Source organism: Lissotriton vulgaris, unplaced genomic scaffold (assembly GCF_964263255.1).
Source record: "Lissotriton vulgaris unplaced genomic scaffold, aLisVul1.2 SCAFFOLD_371, whole genome shotgun sequence".
Taxonomy (NCBI): Eukaryota; Metazoa; Chordata; class Amphibia; order Caudata; family Salamandridae; genus Lissotriton; species Lissotriton vulgaris.
In genome coordinates this window covers 1,467,290-1,485,838 of record NW_028253580.1, presented here as the reverse complement: position 1 = coordinate 1,485,838, position 18,549 = coordinate 1,467,290, and the positions used below count along the sequence as shown (strand labels likewise).

General features: G+C 43.7%; 1 protein-coding gene across 2 annotated transcripts in view; it reads left to right on the top strand.

The window, feature by feature from the left end:
• The window catches only part of LOC147660922 (cingulin-like protein 1), a 192,837-nt gene that overhangs the window by 52,051 nt on the left and 122,237 nt on the right, over window positions 1-18,549 (top strand). The gene's annotated exons all lie outside the window — the stretch shown is intronic.

The following is an 18,549-nucleotide window of genomic DNA, read 5'->3' as shown; positions in this document are numbered from 1 at the left end:
GCCTATCTGCTTTGCCAAGCTACCGAGGGGGTGAGTAGGGGTTATCTAAGTGTGTGATCCCCTTGCCCTGACTAGAGGAGGTGAGTCCCTATTTGTATACCTCTGCCAACTAGAGACCGCCGAGTCTTAACAGTATCTCTAACCCTAAAAACAGCAAGATCTTCATAACATCCATCCTTTCTCTGTTCTCCAGGAAGCCCACTTGTTTCAGATCAGTTGTGGAGACTGCGTATAGACTTGGGCAAAGGGAGAATAGTTTGAGGAGGTGGGACCTATTTAGGGTATTTAACTTCTTTAACCTCTTTCCTCTCCTGGATCCTAAATCTAGGTTTAGGTAAACCCATAGGGAGTTTGCCTCTTTTCCCCAGTCCTCCTTAGTTCCAAGGTAGCAGGAACACCCCACCTCTGTGACCTTACTCGGGTGTTGTTACTCTTCTAGGACAAATTTAACCTCAGGCGCACATACCTTTCTTCCCACGTTGGGTTCCACCCTTCTTTTTTTTCCAGAATGGATCCTGCAATCTGACCCCATTGTAACTCTTTGACCACCTTCTGGCCCTCTGGGAACCTGTCCACTTGCCTACCTTGCTCAACCCGGTGGAGAAGACACTTTATCCTTTGTTTATATGAGTTTTTGCAAGGATAGGCCAGCTGTAGTGCAGATAATTTGCCTATACCCGCGCCATTCCTCCTTACTAAACTAATAACTATGGGTAGGGTCTTTGGCATTACGCATGAGGTTTTCTTCTTTCCTCCTTTTTCGGTCACACACTTCGTTCCTTTTTTATACATTTGCTTGGTCTTCTATACTCCAGACCGGAGAATAGCCATAACAGTAGCCTCTTTTCTTTACTAGCTTTGGATCTTTTGATATGTACACTGAGTGCAGCCCTTTGTTCATGACCGTACATTTGGCAAACTCACCACTTACCAGTCCCCCACTCTGATCAGGTATACACTTGACCACACCCCTGACAGTTATGAACATTCACATTATTTACTTTCTCAGTGTCACTCTGTGTGCAAAGGCATTGTGACGTAGTCAGAGCTACATACAGGGACATATGTCAGCACATCACTACTCCCCAGAAACACACTCTGGGACCAGAATATGCAAATGTCACTGAAACTTTGTACATAAAAGCAAAGGTGCACCACACAATTCCAGAAATATAATATCAATAATCACAGATGTAGGTTTTTCTTAGTTGTGATTTTCTTTATTCCAAAAAGAGGGTGTACAGTCAAAACACGGGTGCTCGCAGCCGATGCGTTTCGTCCTCAAGGGACTTCTTCAGGGCAAAGTCTTTTGAATATATGCAGTCATAGTAAACGATGGAAAATGTCTTTGCGGATGAGCGTTTCCAAACGGTTTCTAAGTAAGAAGTATTGGGAAGCCACAAAGTCGTATATATATGCAGACAAGTAGTCACAATGTGTGTCGTCTACAAAATTTTTCCAAGATTTCTATGAGTAGTCCTCTTTGGTTATAATATAGATTGAGTTCTTGGATGAACTATCACTGTGACAGTGGGTGTTAACCAGTGTGCACACACCTCGCCCATACAAACTATCTAGGGCGTTTTAAACATTTTTGGGGGTGATTTGGGTTAGGTGCTGTAATCAGGAAGTTTCCACTGTCTCCTCTGTCTTTTGAAATTGTCACTGAAACTTTGTCACTGCAGTGCAATCAAAGACACTGTGACTTAGTCAGAGTCACACTCGGGTGCATGTTTCGTACACCACCACTCACCCTAGACACACACAGGGAACAATTGGCACCAGAGAATTCTCATCATCACTCTCTCTGTGTCATGGAGGTGGAGGCAAAGGTACTATCATGTGTGTACGGTCACACCCTATGACGTGTTAGCACATCACCACTACCCAGGACACATATTAAGGGGCAAACTGAGGCACAGCAAATGCACACTTTCACAGACTTAGTGTCACTTCAGTGGAGACAGAAGTAGTATTACATTGTCAGTTCCACACACAGGGACATATCTTGGCACATTAGCAATACCCTGGGCGCACACCCTCAGGGACAGAACATGCACACCATCATAAACTTGTGCCACACCAGTTGATGCAAAGTCACAATGACGTCTTGAGATGTGTAAGCACATACCACTCACCTAAATACTTACACAGGGGCACACTCAGGGACCAAAACATGCTCACAGTCACTGTGGTAGTTGGAGTCCCACCCAGGAACATGTCTTTGAATAATGCCGCTCACTCAACCAGTATTTACTCCATGATTGATTCAGTCAAACAACAAAGTGAAAGGCAGACTGTGACAGTAATTGTCTTGTGACTGCATACCACTATAATAGGCCTATACACATTTAAAAATAATCTTTCTCACGCCTGCTGCACAGAATCTCCCTCAGTTTGTGACCCTTTGTCCATATTTCAAAGTCTGGTAAAGCACACACGACACCAGCTACACTGAAACACTGGAGTAGAAATAGGAATTAGAAGAAGGGGGGGGGTAGTTCTACAAGGTGCGGTCGCACTTTAGGTATCAACCAATAAGAAAAAGGAATACAGTGAAGTATCAAGTATCTTAGACATATCAATACAGCTGAGCTAGCAACCCAATGTAAAATTGACCTTTCCGCACAAGTTGTCAAGCCTGAGGTTCACTTAATCACGGACTTTTACAACTTTACTATTTCAAGTATCATGGACTCAGTTGCACGATCCAACAAAAAAATGCATCAACAAAAATCTTGAAACCATGGTTTAACAACAAACTCCGAACGTCGTAACCTAAGGGCAACTGAACGATCCCGGAAATCTAACTAAAAGTCCTCAGAACAGTAAGGAGCTCCTATAACAAACAAATCAAGAGCGCCAAGGCCTACTACCTCAGATCTCAACTTAACCAAGCCTCTAATCGTCCCAGGAAACTTTGTGAAATTGTTAAACAACAATCTTGTGACTCACCCACTCCGTATGTCCCATGTCATGTCGTGGAGTGGTGTGGCTCACTGGTTAGAGGCGGCAGACCCGGAAGCAGAGAACGGCCCGGGACCAGGGTTCAATTCCCGACGCGGCAGGGTCGTGCACCAGGGTCAGCGGACTCAAAATTCTCGCCTCGGTGCCTACTCTAACCAGGGATCACACTCAGCAACTCTGGGCATTAGCTTGCCTCATCTCTACAATGGCCCCCCACATTCGCCGGGGATGCCTGGTTTCACCTTGGAGATACCCAGAAAGGGACCATCTCACAGGGATAGCCAGGACGGGTTCCCCAGTTGTCTACAGCGCCACGACGCCTCATGGCAGCAGTGCGCTTTACAAGACCACATACATTACATTACATGTCACAGACCACCCTCTTGTGACGTTTTGGCTACATTTTTCGCTGCGAATTCGAAACTCATCAATAAAGAACTGGAATCTAAAAAGGCCTCTCTACCATCCTATTGCCTTGTGCCCCTTTTATCCCCCACTGAACAGCCCCATCCAGTTAGTCTGAGTACCAAAAACAATGCCTCTTGGGAAACTTTCACCTTTTTTAGCGAAAGTGACATCAACAAAATTTTTCAGAATATCAACCCATCCAATCACTTCAATGACCCGCTACCACAGAAATCAAAGAAGTCCTCATCCCCGCTGGACAATGATTAATGCCTCGCTGTCTCAAGGTATGATCCCTGACTGTCTAAAAGCAGCTCAGGTTTCCCATATCTTAAAAAACCTACTGCTGATAGTGCAGACCATAACAACTTACGCCCTATCTCCAACATCATACTCTGGCTAAACTCCTTGAAAAATGTGTCCAATCTAAACTTTGTGCTCACATTGAAAATTTACAACTCCTAGACTATCACCAATCTGGCTTTCGGAGCGGACAGAGCACTGAATCGGCTCTTATTCATGTTTTTGATAGCATTCTAAAAATGCTCAACCACAACGAATCCTGCCTCCTGATCCTCTTTGACCTCTCCTCTGCATTTGACACTATAAATCACGACAATGTACTATCCGTTCTGGAACAAAGGATGGACCTCTCTGGTGCTACATTGGTTCTCGGCCTTCCTCCACCACAGGTCCCAAAGAATAAAGGCGAACCACTCCCTATCCCAGCCCTCGCCTGTATCCATGGGTGTCCCACAAGGGTCCGCCTTATCCCCATACTATTCAACCTATTCTTGGAACCACTTGCAAATGCACTAAACTCTATGAACATTCTCTTCCATATGAACGCAAAATGACACACAACTTTACATGAAAATCTCCTCCCCTGACAATCTCACTTCACTCAACACTACCCTCATGAACACTCAAAACTGGCTAACGGAGAACCACCTCCTACTCAACACCTCCAAAACCGAATTCTTGCTCATTTTTCCTTTGAATCATACCCCCAAGATAGACTCCTGGTTGAACCATCTCACTGCTTTCAACTCCACCCCCCCCCCCCACCTCATCATCATTGATTCAGCCAAATCGCTCGGAATCACCCTGGACAAGCACTTAAATTTGAAGAACCACATTAGTAAGGTTTGCAAGGGAGCGAATCACCAGTTGAGACTACTCCGGAATCTCAAACCTTTCATCCCACAAGCTGACTTCAAGCAGGTTGTTCGAGCGCTGGTTCTGCCTGGGCTAGATTATGGCAGTGCTACATTATGTTGTCTCCCGAAATATACCTTAGCCCCACTTAAAGCGTTATTGAATGTGGCGGCCAGACTGACCACGGGGACTAAAAGTTCTGCGCACATCTCCCCAGTCCTAAAATCTCTAAATTGGCTGCATTTTGAAGCAAGAATACAGTTAAAAATCGCTTGCCTGACTAACAAGGCTCTCCATCTCAAAACCCCCAAGTACCTATGCCAAAAGCTGGAACTATCTGGAGGTGGTACAGTCAAGAAGCCCTGACACTTTCCTGCTGAAAGCACAGATATTTCGAAAAAAGAGAACTTATCAAAGAGCTTTCTCCGGCTCAGCTCCACGGATCTGGAACTCTCTCCCCGCTGAAATTCACAGTCTCACCTCCACGGTTGTCTTCAAAATTGAAGTAAAACTATTCCTTATGTGCAAGTACTTACCTTAATGGGGTTCCGATCTTTTGCTTTAAGTTACTGGTCTTACTCCCTCATTCACTGTACTTACTGTGATGATGTGTTTGCACCCTTTGTAATTGTTTCCTGTTGTACGCCTGCCTAACCTTGACCAACCTTAATTGTGAAGCTCTCTGATATCCCTGGGGATCATGTTCGCGCTATATAAAACTTTATAAATGAAATAAATAAATCAAGTGAAACAGAACTGATATCTGTAAAGAAAGGCGAAGGGTGCTTGGTTTGAGACAGTACTGATGGCCATCAACAAAGGTAAAATGTACATACATTGAAACAGTAGAATTACGATAGGAAAGATACAAAAATCAAATGGCAAGTGATTGTGAATCACAATATATATTTTTTTATGAATCTGACACTAGGGCATTACAATAGGCAAATCTAAAAATAAAAAAAATTAAAAAATGCATGCTAGTAGCAAGACTAAAATTGTGCCACATTTTTCAGAAAATATACCACCTAAGCAAGGTCTTATTGTTCATTAGTATGCAAGGATGTGCAGCTGTCCAGTGCGGCCTGTCCTTTAATTCGTTCCGTGCTCGCGTCGGCCAACGGCCGACGCTAGCACTACCTGGCTAGTACTGTGCACGTCCGTTGGCCGACGTAGCCTTGCCCACTCATTAAAAGTCCCGCGGCAGAATTTGCGCTGCGGTTAACGGGTTAAGGCTGCCTCTGTAAGGCAGTATAGCCTGTACAGAGGAATTTGCAGTTGTGCATACATACCCAAAGCTCGTAACAACATTGAATTGTGAGGCCTGCGTTAAAGAAAAAAAGTGGAAAACTGGTACTTTGAGATTATTAAATTACATGACAAGGCAGTGGAAAGCATAAAAGGACATAAAATTACAAGGATAGGGAAAAAAATAGAAAAGAAATGATATGTTTAACCAACATAAGATCTGCAGCTTGAGCTCAACTCAAATAAAAGTACAGAAAAAAGGAACGCATAAAAGAAACATCTGCTTCCTATCATTGATTGGCAATTAAAAGATCTTTTAGGTGAAAGTAGGGCTTCATGCCATGTTTTAATATGGTGCAGTGGGGGTTGTGTGCCTGTAGCAAGTTGTAGCAGAACATGGCTGCATACCAGGCCTTGCAACTAACACTTGCTCCTCTTGGCCTCTTGGAGAAGGCTTTACTGTAATGGCTTTCCTGTAGGCGGGCCCTTTACCCAACCATCACTCTTCAGAGCCAACAACCATGCTGAGCAGGGTTTGCCTGTTCACAGGTTGGCCACAGGGCCTGGATGTAAGACAGACACTGTGGGCAACCAACACTGTACCCAATCCACACTGCATGGTCGAAAGCAAGGGTTGGAAATTACATTTATAATTAAAAAACATAATGAAATTCCCTGGGAAAAAAATGGAGGTAAAAACAGAGTTATGGTTCCGACTCAAAACCTCTGAAATTCACCAGTTTGTGGCACAAATTATAACTCATGCCTCGCTTTGCACTGCATATGACATCAGATATGACAACACTGATGCCCTCTTAAGGACAATGTTAAAAAAATCATTTATGGCATCACCTGTGACATTCATTCTTGAACCATACCTCATGCCATCATCTGGAAATGCATATGGCGTCACACATTACATCATTAGTGACATTGCAAGTGAAATTGCTGCACCAAAGAAAGGAATTTAGGAAACAAAACCGACAAATACACATTGAGTTAGGTGTAGGACTGTAGCCAGATCATGCGGCCAATTCCCACTCCATATGGCAGCATGAATTGCCTGAAGCAAACACAAGGATCATGAATTTGCCTGCCAGGTGTGAATTGGGCACATAGCCTAACTGGAGGCCAGGCCTGCAGGCAACCCTCACTGTGCACTGAACTTTGCCACCTACAGCAAGTAGTGCTCAGGTTCTGAACATAAACCAGGTGTGATGTAACATAGTTCCACATTGGAACACTGAGTGAGGGATTTGTGAGGATTCAAGCAGGTGACGGTTGGTTGTGCCAGCCGATGGATGGGTGTGAATAAACAGCCTCCTGGCTTACTCAAAGATTACCTTTTGTGCAACCTTTGCTCCTCCTTACATTGGCGACGATTGCAGGATATTGTGGTTCTGTGGTGTGTAGTGCGGCACTGCGCTGTGTGGGGGAGCGGCTGCTGGAAAGGCGGTGTGTTGGAGCTGGACGCACAAGACACCTGGGCTTCACTTCACAGGCGTCGCACTAGTTTCCTGGAAGTCTGCAGGTCATGGAGAGAATTACTTCTGCAGCGGAAAGCAGTCGGAGGAGCATGTGACTGGTGAAACCCATTTGGGGCTGTGTGCTTCACCACACTGTCTGACGTGACAAGCGCATCACTGCACAGTGTGAAGATAAGCCAGATCAGCTGGAGAATTCGACCGGAGTGTTTGCCTCCATACGACGTAGCAGAACAGCGAAGCAAGCGCAACCAGCCTTCAAAACAGGACCTAGTGCTTGCGTGATCATGTTGTCAGACATTTTGTTTTGTGGAGGAGATGAATCTGGCTTATGTGTGTCAAGGTCTTTTATAAGGAATTTTGGGCAGATACTAGGCTGCAGAATCACTAGTTTTGATGAAGTGGGAGTGGTGACAGGCACACATAGATTCTTGTGAGGATCGGAGAGAGGCACACCAGTTTGGTTTATGAGATATGGATTTCCATATCTTTTGAATTAACGTGGGAGTGGTGACCGGCACATCTGTAAGCTTGTCTGGATCGGTGACGAGCACACCAGTTATCTGTGGAGGTGTTATGACCGATTTGTCCAAAAGTGAAATGGTCTATCAAATGTTATTACATTGTTGCTATCTTATCTAACTATCTATGCTATCTATTTGCATTGGTGCATATTATTATTGAACGCAGTTGGGTTTTGGAGTAAGTACTTCTGCGAAGTTATTTTTGTTGGTTTAGTCGACATTTGAAATTTTGGTCGACAATGCAGAATGTTAGATCACCCCCATTTTTTTGTCAAGTCCAGGAGAACCACTAGTAAAGTGGCAGAATTAGAAAAAGATTTTTGAAAGTTATGCCAGGGTTTGCGGCACAGATCTGAGTGCAGAATGTAAGTAGCTACTGCTGCTTCACTGTTTGGGTGGTGAGGGACCGGAGATTTTAAAAACCCTGCCACAAATACGTGCTTCTGTCCAAAGAAGATTGAAAGAGTATGAAGGGTGTATTATGCAACTCGACCTTAATGTTTTACCAAAAGTGAGCACTATTATGGAACAATACTATTTTGGGTTGAGAGAGCAAGGGAAAGAAGAGACGGTGGAAGAATTTGTGACTGGTTTGAGAGAATTGACAGCTAGTTGCTAATTTGGTGCATTGATAGAATTAAGGATTCATGACCAGTTCATATTGAAATGTTCCAGTGATAAAATAAGGGCGGCGTTGTGGTTAAAAGATGAGGCACCTCTTAAGGCGGTCATGGACATTGCCAAACGTGTGGAACATTTGGTAAAGTGTGTGAACGAATTAGGAACGGCATGCGTAGACGAAGTAGAAGTAGTATGTCAAGTGAAGCAGAAACCTGCTCCTGTTAACAATAAGAATGGAGAGGAAGAGTTCAGAGGGATGACAGGGTTTCAGGTGACCTGCTTATGCTGTGGCTAATTTGGACATAAAGCTAATGATATTTTTTGTCCAGCAAATAGGGTAGTATGCAGTTTATGCAGGAAAAGAGGACACTTTAAAAAAACTGTAGAGAAAGGAATAAAAAGGAAGGTAAAAGAAGTTAATGAAGTTGTATTTCAGGTGAATGAGCATGGTGTAGAGCATTCATCAGAGTGGGTCAAAATTGGTGATACTAAGATTACAATTAAATTTGATTATTGCTCCCATCTGACATTGATTTCCAAAGAAGTGTTTGAGCAGAACGTTTTTGGTAAAGTTAAGTTCTACAAGTCTGATGTGAAACCCACAGGGTGTGGGGGTACGCTGATAAAAATGTAAGGACATTTTCAAACGTGTGGAGTGTAATGAAAGGTATGTTGATGCAAAAGTTTATGTTGCTGATAAAGGTGATAATTTCTGTGGTGGACATATCAGGCACATCTGGGAATTACACTCAATCCTAATGCTAATCCCTCAGTTCAAATACAGGAAATAACAAATGCAGGAAACAAATTTATTTGTTATTTAAAGATTTGTTTAAAAATGAACTGGGTTGGTTGTAAGCCTACAGTCTTCATATAGAGTTAAAGCCGAGCCCCAAACCAATAGTTGCTAAGGTGAGGAGGATTCCAATAAATGTGCAAGAAGGGGTGCTGAATGAAATTACTCGTTTAATTGAATCTGGCATAATAGAGCCAGTAGAGGCAACGGAGTGGCTGGCCCCGATTGTGGTGGCCAAGAAGGCCAACAACTAAATTTGCCTATGTGTGGACTCAATAGACAAGTTATAATGGACACATTTCCACTTCTGAAGATTGATGAAATGGTGTCAACTTTGGAGGGGGATGATTATTTTGCCACTTTGGACCTAGCTTCCGCATATCATTGGTGACATTTGAATTAAACATCTGAAGATTTGACAGAATTTCGGATACCATTTGGGTTAGTCTCGGCGGCTTCAGTTTTCCAAAGAATCATGAATAATATAGTCAAAGGGATATGTGAAGTTCATTGTTATCAGGATGATGTGTTGATTTATGCGAAAACAATTGAAGAGCATGATGGCAGGTTTATGAAGGTGTTGGAGAGGCTACTGAAGTCAGGTGTAACCTTACGACATGACAAATGCAAGTTTGGAGTGACCGAGGTCAACTATTTAGAGGATCACATATTGGGCAGTGGTATTAAGCCGAAAAAGGAATTAATTAACACTATAACTCAATTGAAAGGGCCATGTCCTAAGGAAGAGTCTGCATCCTTTTTGGGTATGGCTAAATTCTGCAGCAAATTTGTAAAGAATTTTGCTGACAAAACAAGTCATCTTAGAAGTTTGTTGTACAAGAACGTGGAGTTTGTGTGGGATGATGTGTGTAAGGAAGAAGTTTGTGGGATGATGTGTGTAAGGAAGAAGTTGCTAAGGTACAAAATTATCCGAAGAGTGCTCCTGACCAGACTTTTGTACCAGGTGATAACACATTCATTGACACTGATGCAAGCAATTAAGGGTTTGGCGCTCTGTTTGTTTAGAAGAGAGAAGGTTCGTAACACTTTATTGCCTGTGCTTCAAGATGCTTGAGAGGTGCTGAGTTAAATTACTCGGTCATCGAAAAAGAAGCACTTGCCATTTTTTGGGCATTAAACAAATTCAGGACGTTTGTGTGTGGAACGGCTTTCAAGGTTAGGTCTGATCACAAACCCTCGAAGGAAATCTTTGAAAAGAAAGGGTTGAATTTGATTTCCTCCAGAATAAGAAGATGGGTCATCTCAGTGCAGGAGTTTGATTTTTCATTGGAGTACATTCCTGGTGTAAAGAATGTAACAGCAGATTGTCTTTCACGTCTGGGTGATCTTGTGGACACTCCTGTACCTAAGGAGGATATGGCTAATTTGTGTGAGCAAGAAGTGAAAGTGTGTGAGATCACTATGGGTGCAGTTAAAGAGGAAGAGTGGAAGGAGAAGTTACAGAAGGATCTAGATTTACTTAAAGTAATTGAATGGATTTTATTGGACAAGATGACTAAGCTAGAGAAACCTTGATCTGTGTTAAGAGGTGAGCTAGCTGTCAGTAACAGTATGTTGACAAGAGGTACAAGGTTAATGCCTCCGATGGGTTTAACCACATGGCTGCTAGGCGTTTTCCCGTCCTGCGCTGAAAAACGAAAAGGTCCATTATTCATGACGAGCTGGCCTTGTCATCCGCGCACGGCAGGTAAGCGCCATGACGAACCCAGCACGTCATTAGCTTCGAAGGGGTTAAGCAGCAACATCATTCAAATGGCTCATGCATGTCACATGGGGATCTCAAAGACAAAAGAGCACATTAGGCAAGATTTTTGGTGGCCAGGTTTAGATTTTATGGTGGAACGGGTTGGGCTTGATTTGCATACCATGTTCATTGAGCGACAAGGCGCTCAAGACAAAACCATCGCCAATGACATGCAGACATTTACCCATGTGTCCTTGAATGAAATGAAATGAAATGAAATGAAAAGAGTCTTATAATGCGCAACTAAGCCCCATAGGCGTCAAATCGCCTAACAGAAAACACTATAAACAAATGGAGAGTATCTACGGGGTACGCCTTTGCGAACAGCCAGGTTTTCAATGCTTTACGAAAAGCGGGGACGGAAGCCTGAGATTTGATGTCGCATGGAAGAGTATTCCATAGCTTAGGGGCAATTAAAGAGAAAGCCCTCCCACCCCATCTACTCTTTCGGAAACGAGGGACCACCAGAAGGTTCTTAGAGGAGGAATGTAAAGATCTGCTTGAAGCATAAGGCAGCAACAGTTTCTTGACCCCACCCGCACCCTTCCCAGAAAGTGCACTGTGGGTCAGGCAAAGTGTTTTGAAAGTGATCCACGCTTCAATGGGAAGCCAGTGTAAAGCTTTCCTGGCTGCCGTTCATGACGCCAATCTAGGGGCGTCAAGAACGAATTTGGCTGCCGCATTTTGAGCAGTCTGAAGACGTTGGATTAAGCTCTTATTCATGCCGATGTAAAGGGCGTTACAATAATCTAGTCGCGAAGCGACAAGTGCTACCACCACTTGCTTCTGCGCCTGAGGGGACAAGTAATGTTTTATTTTACGGAGAATTTTAATAATGCCCCAACAGGTAGCAACAGTTCTATTAACCTGCAGGGTCATGGAAAGGGTAGGTTCAATCATTACCCCTAGGTTCCGCGCTGATCCCGAAGGAGTGGGACAAGACCCCAACGAGGGCGGCCACCATTCAGGTGACCAGATGTTATTGTTGGAGCCAAACACCAAGATCTCAGTCTTTTCCCCATTCAACTTTAGCAAATTGTAAATCATCCACTGGGACACTGTCTGCATGCAGTTCCTAAAGTTGACCACTTCTTCCTTGGGAAGAAGTGGCTATAGATATTGTTGGTCCACTTCATGGTGAACATCAGACACCATATTTGATTGTACTCTTAGATTTGTATTCCAGGTGGTTTGCTTGCAAGACATCTCGTCTCAAAGTGTGATTAAATTCTTGGATGAGGTGTTCAAACGAGAACGTTTCCCAAGTTATATTTTATCGGACAATGGTTTGCAGTTTTGTACACAGGAGATGGAGCAATATCTGGAAGGTTGTGGAATTTGCGATAAGAAATCCTCTCTTTCTCATCCTGAAACATATGGGGCAATTGAGAGACTGAATAACACTTTGAAAGAAGGGTGAACAATGTGGACTGGAGAAAAGAGCTACAAGGCAGAATTACAGCATACAAATTGTCGCCTCATACTACCACTGGTAAAACTCAGTTTGTTACGGTTGTGAAAGATAATGGCATCACACAGTGGAGAGAGAAGGAAATTCATTTCCAAGAGAAAATAAAACTATTTTGATGCCCATAAGTCTGCTAAGAAAGTTGAGTATTGTTTGGGAGACTGAGTTAAGATTAAGGCACCTGCAGGCTTTCAAAACTGTTCAAAATTCACCAAGGTGATAGGAGTAGTGAAATTGTTCAGTAATGCGGTATAAATTAATGATGGAAGAATCTGGAATCACAGTTGTGTAGTTCATGTACACGGGATAAACAATCTAGCAAGGGAGGCTCACTCATCCTCTGGGGCTCCGTCACATTTGGGACGCTCAGGAGCTAGCAGGAGAAGCAAGAGGTTATGCAAATCCCCTGCTTATCTTTTTGACTATTCTGAGAAAGTGCCCTTTTTCTGCATGGTTGCCCCCACTGTTTGCTGAATTACTGTTGTGCTTTGACTGAGTGTGCCAAGGGCTCCTACTAATCTGGTACCCAGGGCCTATGTTCTTTCCCTAAAACTGTATTGAAGCCTAAACCCAATTGGCATCTCTGGCCGCAGGTCAGCCCCTGGTAAATGGTACCGCAGGTACCCAGGGCACTGTGACCATAGAAGACCTCTAAGGGCCTTAGAGGTCCTGTACCATTTCACTCACACACTGCCTTTGTAGGCTGTGTGTCTTAGTGCCGAACAAAGTGAAGAGTTGACATGGTACACATCCCTGTGTGCCATGCCTACAACCCACTGCCCTGGCCTAGGTCAGTCACCCCTCTAGCTGGGTGCACTATACCAGTGGTGAGGGTACAGGTGCATGAGCCATGTACCCCTACAGCATCTAAGTCCATTCTTAGACCTTGTAAGTGCAGTGCTGCCATTAAGAGTATATGGTGCTGGGAGTTTGTCATTACGAATTCCACAGCACCATAATGGCTTCACTGAAAACTGAGAAGTTTGGTATCAAACCTCTCAGCACATTAAACCCACATTGATGGCAGTGTGGGATTTTATGCAAAATGCACATAGAGGGAACTAACCTACCACTAGTGTACAGGCTGAGTGGCTCCTTTCAGCTGCCACCACCAGACATGTTTCTGGACCCCTAGTTCGAGAGCCTGCTGCTCTCTGGGGCCTGAAACAATGTACATCCTGGGACGAGGTGCCAAGCCTCCGCCTCCATGATGGGCAGGGTTCACAAAGGGGAAGCTTCAAAGGCCTTTGTGAGCTTCCCCAGGTCACTTGCTGCTTCCAGCAGCTGGTCCTCACTGGTTCTGACCCCCACTTTGGGCGGGAGAACCAACGGGAAAAACAAGGGAGGAAGAGAGGTGTGCCTACCTATGCCAACTCCACCTCTCAGGTGGGGGAGGCGAAGTGAATCACAACTCTCAGTCTCCACCATCTTGCAGATGGGGGACTCAGCCAACCAGGGACAGGCTCTTGCTCCTCTCCCACTGGAGGGTGGCTTAATAAGGGGTGTACCCATTGGTCCCTACCTTTTACCTACCTGTAGCACCCCTAAATCTAGTATTATGGGGCACCCCTGAACCTTGCTTCCTCAGACAAGAAAAAACTAGAAGAAGAAAAAGAAAAAGAACCGAACAGTGGTGCAGCAACTAACAAGAGGTAGACCCCCACTGACTTGGCTCCAGCACTACCGGCCTGTTTCCACCTTGAACCTGCTTCTGCGAAATCCTGGTGTGTCCTGCAGCCAGCAACCTCAAAAACCCCGAAGGACCTGCCTGCCTTCAACCACAAAGACTTTGTCTCCCGTGAACCTCTGCACCTGACGCCCCACGGCCTTGTGTGCCCAAACAGACGGTGCCTAGCCAACCCCTAACTTCCCAACTTACCTCTTGAAGTGGTAGTCGTTCCCAGAAGACCTTCGTCCCCAAGCCTGCACTGCCTTTGCTAACTGGAGGTTCCCCATTGAAAACAACAGGGCTTCCAACATCGTAACAGCACCCGGCTGCCAGTGTGCCACTGATGGTGCACCTTTGGTGCAACTTTGTTTCCCCATTTGCCCTGGGCTAAAGTCCAGGAGCTTTGCTCCCACAAGCAAGTGGCCTGCTAGTCAGCAGCCACCAACCGGATACCCCCTATCCCCCTTTGAGTAACATTGGGCCTCAGAACTCTGCACCCGGCCGCCCTAGTGCCGCTGATGGTGTAACTAGAGTGCATCCTTGACCCTGGGGGACCCCGGAGTCTACCCCCCAGAACCTCCACTACCAAATACTTACCTAAAAAACTATAACACTATTTTCCTCGATAGGATAACGTTTACTGTTTTTCTTGGAAAAGTTTTAAAGTGTGGAGTTTGAAAACCTAAAGAAATTCTTTAAAATTGCGTAACTAACAAAAACGATTTTACTAACCTTTTTACAGGAAATGTCCCAGAGTAGTATCCAGGTATACTACTCTTAGTAAGAAAAGTAATCTCAAAAGTAACTTACCTGTAATTTTATTGAAAAACCCATTCAAGTCTATTTACTATATTTAATAAGTGTTGCATTTCTCTGAGACCATACTGTAAGTCATAACAAGGTGCATTTGCCATTACAAATCCAAACTGTATTACAACTATATATTTGCTGCAAAGTACTTATCACTTACCTGTTACAGGCTTGCTTGGTTCTAGAAAATACAATAACTAAAATAATATTTTTCCAATTGGCCTGAAGTTCAGTCTTTGAGTGTGTGAATTCATTTGCCGTATGTGTACAACAGATGCTTAACACTGTCCTCTTATACTGTCCTCTTATACTGCCTTACTGCTCGGCCACACTACCGCAAATCGAGAGTAAGGTGCTATTTAACTTTACCTCTGCCTACCTTTGGGGTTCCACTGGACTCTGTGCACACTATACCTCACTTTGGTATATTATATTCAGAGCCAGCTTCCTACAACGACTGAGACCCAAGCACACATGTTTAATGCACAGCATGGAGTGGGTGCTGAGCCAGGTCAAAAGGCCAGGTCATGCTTCAAACTCATACTGCGCATGGCCATAGGCCTAGCCCAGCCGTTGTTGTCACCTGCAGCAAAATGGGCACTGGGCCTAATCATAGGCCTTTCACAGAGAGGGGTTGCCACCGCTGTGGGCTTGACGCAGGGCCCATGATAAACAGGGCCTGGCCTACAGCTGGGCACAGTGCTCAAACCAGATCTGGTAGAAAAAGGAAGTGCACAGCAAGGGTGCTATGAGAATAACAGAAACATTGAAAGCAAACACAAAGCACACACAAAGAGTAGAGCTATGTTATCCCTCTTGGAAATCTGAACATTAATAAATAGTTCAGTTCAGAAGACTGATATGAAAAACGCGATACATGGTGGTACTTGCCCAAATGTACTCAGAAAAAAACAGCGTAAAATAAAGATAAAGAAATTGGTAATCCAAGAAAAATTTAAATCTACCAAATAGTTAAAAAATAAAAAACAGAGGGAGAACACAAAATGCAAGCCATAAATACTTTATGTAAAAAAACACTCATCACAAACCCAACAAATAGGGATGTCCGTGGTGATGTCATAAGTCATGTTATCAATGATGTCCTTTGTGATGTCCTACATAGTGCAACTAGGTGGAGCGAGATATGGTTCAATAACTCATGGTAAAGGTGGTGTTGTTAATGTTTTCACTTATGATGTTATCAATGTTGTCATATGGGATGTCACAAAGTTATGGTTTGGGCATAACTATCATATCTCAGAGGTTTTACTCATTTGTTTTTAAAAATACATATTAACTTAGCTGCAAAGTACTGCTGCGTGTTCTTAAAGTAAGTGATACAATTACCTACAATCCCAGAAAACATCTGAAAAGTGTAGATGTGGAAACAACGATGCTAAAGGTTCATTAGAAGGCAGGGCGGGGATTGTCATGTGGCTTAACTTTAGCAGAGTGGCCTGACTTGGTACACTGGGGCCTGGTGTGGCTCCAGGCCTGCGTTCCATACTCTTTGTTACAGGCATTGTAGAGTTCAATTCTGAACTACGCAGAGAAGTTGGAGACCCCCTTTCTTGCATCTAATCCTGGATCACTGTCTTGGGTCGTCAGATTGCTCTGAGGCATCTCATGCTGGAGCACGCTGCACCTCTCCTCCTAGACATTCTTTGGTCTTGAAGGGTCAGGTACATTCCTTCTCTCTCTTAGGAGGAAGGCAGTCTTCTAGGCTTTGTAGGCCGACCCTTAGCTCCTCTAACAGAAAGTGTTGTCTTCTCCTGAACTCAAAACTTTCCTATCTGGAAGACTGGCTTTAAGCTAGGTAGCAACCCTGGTCACAAAGCAGCTCTTTGAGTGTTCGGCTGAGCAGTCCCTTCCTTGGCCAAGAAGTGCTTGGGACTGGAACAAAGAGTGGTGGTTGTAACACATTTACCAGTCATGGAGTGTGGATCCATTGTCTCGTGTTTAAGAAATGGTCTGGTGGTGTTCTCTTTTAAATATCATTATTAGGCGTATCACCGGACACAGCCTTTGTGTAAATGGATGCATCTCACAGCATGGAGCATTGGTACTGGCTCCAAGATAGAGTTCATACAACTTGAGACACCAGGAAGTGTGAGATCTCTGCACCGGCTGTCATTAGCCTTCCAGAAGCAGTAATCAGACAGACATAGGCAGGCCCTGCCTAGGAACATCCTCATCTTGAACTAGTGAAGCTGCAAGGGGCAGCGCAGAGAGGGCAACGCTTGGTGCGACCCTGCAGGTCAAAGAAAAGGTTCTGAACCTTGGAATCAGCATGGACAGGCTTAGGCCTCAGCACACATGCTAGATGCCAGTGTCTGTCATCATGATTAAGAATAGGTGGGTGTTCTTTTAATGGAAACCAATAATTTGTAGATTTTGAAGTGACTAGATAAATAATACTTTGTTTGCATGCTTTTTTTTTTCAACAATTCCCTTATCTATTGGAGAAGTATCAGACGGAAAAGCTGAGTTTTCACTGATTGTACTTCTGTCAAAAAGTAGATCAGACCAATTGTTTGGCCTTATGCTGTCACTACTGTCTTCGGACTAATGGATTAGTCATAGATGTTGTGGCAAAGCTATTTAAAAATTGTCATTCTCTCGACTGGCAGCAGGCAGGTGCAAGCTGGGTAGAGTATTTTTTTTAGCCTCCCTTAGATCTTATTAAAGGCAGCAGTGTCACTATCTAAGTGGAGAAATGTGGCCTAGGCTGCACACTAATTAGAGACAGTGAATTGCAGTAGTTTTGTAGAGCCACTGCAATGACTCTCAACGTACCGAGAAGATGCTGTTTTAATTAATTCTGCGACAATATGTTAAATGTTTATGAAAGGAAGAGCCCTCTGCTGCCTTGCATTGCTGAGGCACGCTGGCCTGTCTCACACCATACTTGACAGAAAAAACATCTTCTGCAAAGTAATGAATAGGCTTCACTGAGTGAACTTTGTAATGGTAAAGCAGCCAATCTATTACAAAAACAGTCACAGCAAGAATAGCTAGGAAAAAGACACATGCTTTATTGCTGTTCCATTATCTACAGTTTGTGGTTAACCAATGTGTGTATGTTCTTAGTTAGCCCAGATAATACAGATTGACAATGTTAGAAGTTAAGTATTCTACATTTACTGCATTGTAGTTTTCTTCCACATATACTGTAAATAAAATAGTGTACAATAAAGAAAATATTGACCATCTTGACTTAAATGCCACGGGTAAAATAATGGAAAAGAATATCTAGTAATGTAAATTGTGTAATGTTATGAAACAAATGGGTAAGGCATCATTGTGAATAGTTTGCAAAATACACAACTTCTAAAAAATAACTTTTACTTTTACTTCCATCTAAAGTTTGAATCCAAGTTTCTTGCTATATCCAAAGTCACCGTAATGGGCGAATAATTGGTCAACAATGAGAAATGCTCATACTAATGCAACTGCAAAAAGTGCCATGAAGTTTTTATTAAGAGCAACGCCTAGCCAGCCAATACTTATTCTAACCTATGTGGAGTGAAAATAAATATGGACAAGCAAGAACATTTTTCGAAGCACAACATTTTACTTTAAACCGGTGTATGAAAGCACAACAGAAATCTGTGCATTTGCATGCTTGTTTATA